We start from the raw sequence: 2,505 nt of genomic DNA, 5'->3' as shown, positions 1-2,505 counted from the left end.
AAATGTCACAGGAGGTATAAAGACACGGGCGTTGACAGCTAGGACAGCTCTGGGTTCAGGAGGTTCTAAGTTGAATGTACCCTTTCTGTTTTCTCTGGGCTTCGCTCAGAGGTTGGAAAGATTGCCAGGACCCTGCCCTGGGAAAGGAGCGGATTGGCTACACAGTGTTGACCTACCTCCCAACTTATCTCCTTCAATGGCTACTTTGAGTTTTAATTGGAACTTTTTGTTCCAACTGCTCAGTGAACTAGCCCCCTGTGATCTTGATAAGGGAAGGCAGCTTTCCTATTCTTTTTTTCTTTTTTTCTGGCTTCCTAGTCCCGAATCGTTTCCAGCCTTGTTGTTTCACTGAATAACCAAGGGCTCTGGTGAGAGTTCCATGACCCACTCTTCAGTAGGCAGGCAGTGCCAGGGGGTGGGACCAGGGTCAGGCATTCCTCATAGTGTCCTCTTTTTTTCTTTTAAGATTTTTTATAAAAATATGGAACACTTCATGAATTTGCATGTCATCCTTGCACAGGGGCCATGCAAATTTTCTCTCTATCGTTCCAATTTTACTCTATGTGCTACCGAAGCAAGCCACAAGCGAGCAGCACACTCAGTGTCCTCTTAACTACCACATTCTGCCTCAGAGGCCCACTGGGCACCCGACAGTGTAGGTGGGCAAGGACTGCCCACAGCTCAGGGGTCATAGAACTACTGCAGTTCTCAGGGTGACAAAACTAAGAAAAACCTCCTTGTCTTGGAACCCAACTTGCCTGGGTGGCCTTTGTGACTCTGCTCAGAGGACTCTTAATGCCCTAGGGCAGGGAGGCCACCACAGAATCACTTAGGAGGGAGGCATAGTGGTCAATGACAGGCTCCTGGCCTCACTACTTGCCAGCCACGAGGCCTTGAGCAGGTCACTTAACCTTTCTGTGCCTCGGCTTTCTCATCTTTACATTGGGGGGTTTGGTTGTTTGTACCTATATGGTTGAAAGAAGCAATCCAAACATCTGACCCATGGTAAACTCTTACTAACGCAACCATTAATAGTAGTTGTAGGGTAGTGGGAAGAATTAGAAGTCTTTTTATCTGCCCTGCTTCAGAAAACAACCCCAACTAGCCCCTGTTAATGTGGCACTGTGGGGACAGAGCCAGAAGTGCAGTTTCCAGGCTCTCGCCCTCACATGGAAAGGTGCTCACTTGGGTAGTAAATGACCATCAACTGTGATTGGATGGCCATCAGCTGTGGCTAGTTGGCCGTCAGCTGTAACCAGTGAGCCATTGGCCACTAATATAACTGCTGTGGCTACTACGCTAGCAGAAAAATGGGGCTAGCAAGAAGATGGTGGCTGAGCTAGCAAGTGGCGGGTTGCAGTTAGCACAGCAGATTACAGCTAGCAAGTGAGGTTGGTTGGCAGAGAAGTGGACAGCAGGTTGCAGATAGTGTGGCTCCTGCTTCCTGTGTCTCCAACCCAGCCACCAGCGAGACTATAGTGGTATGACTCCCCTATCTATGGCTCCGTGGGTGTTCCTTTTTGGCCTCACCATGTCCTGCATTTTTATGTGGAGAGCGGGAGCTGAGACCTCGCATGACACCCCGCATGACAGGCACCAACCCCTACCCCCATCTCCTCCCTCCCCTGTCTGGGCTGCAGAAGGCCTGGTCCCAGCATGGCAGGCCCAGACATCGGCACTCAGATCTTTTGTAGTCTCAGTCCTTGGATTTCTGTGGCTTCTCTCCCGGAATGACTGTCCATCCAAATTCAACACACTCTTCAGATTGTGCCTGAAGGGAGAGGTGGAAAATAGCATAGGAATCTGTGCACTGTGCAGGAAGGAGTACCAACCTTTCATGGAAAATATGGATAGAGATGAATATTAGCATTTCCAGTCTACGCTGGGAGACCCTGAGAGACAGGATTTCAGACAAGGGTACAATCAATCCAGTCGGAACCCTCAGGAAGGGCTTCAGGAAGCTACATGTACTTTCTTTAGTATGCCAGGATCAGCCCTCCCCAGCTTCTGAACAACCAGTTTTCAACTAAGCCTCTTTGACTTGAGCCTCCAGGCCTTTGGCAAAGCGTTTAGAAAAACTGCTCAGAAAACAGCTCAGTGCCAGAAGAGAGCAGGGTTCGATAGGAGGGTGCTGCTGGCAGCTGGGGTTCCTGGGTCCTAGCCAGGCTCTGCAACCCAGGCCCCTTCTTTGTATGTGAAATTAGGGTGATTAGGGAGATGGGCAGAAGCTCTAAAACCTCTATCTGCTTGCAAAGTCTAGGATCCTTTGATCTCATCTCCAGCCCTGCCCTCACCCCACCCCACCCCCAGCCACATCTATGCACCTGGGGAAGAAGCCCCAACAGGATTCAGCTGACTCACGTTATGGTAACTGGATGCATTTCATATTGCTCTTTGGACCTGCCAAGGGTGGACCAGCCTGTGAGCGTTTCCTGTTTCTCCAAAATCTGACAGGCCCTTGGTCGGCATCCCAGAAGCACTTGCCAAAAAGGACAACATCTCCTG

General features: G+C 50.1%; 1 non-coding gene across 1 annotated transcript; it reads right to left on the bottom strand.

The window, feature by feature from the left end:
• Window positions 1–475: 475 nt before the first annotated feature.
• Window positions 476–578, bottom strand: LOC141570981 (U6 spliceosomal RNA). The gene has a single exon (XR_012495406.1). It is a non-coding gene; the product is annotated as a U6 spliceosomal RNA (small nuclear RNA).
• Window positions 579–2,505: the final 1,927 nt, after the last annotated feature.

The sequence above is a fragment of the Rhinolophus sinicus genome, linkage group LG03 (assembly GCF_036562045.2).
Source record: "Rhinolophus sinicus isolate RSC01 linkage group LG03, ASM3656204v1, whole genome shotgun sequence".
Lineage (NCBI taxonomy): Eukaryota > Metazoa > Chordata > Mammalia > Chiroptera > Rhinolophidae > Rhinolophus > Rhinolophus sinicus.
The sequence above is the reverse complement of the archived record's forward strand: the minus strand, read 5'-3'. Positions and strand labels throughout refer to the sequence as shown.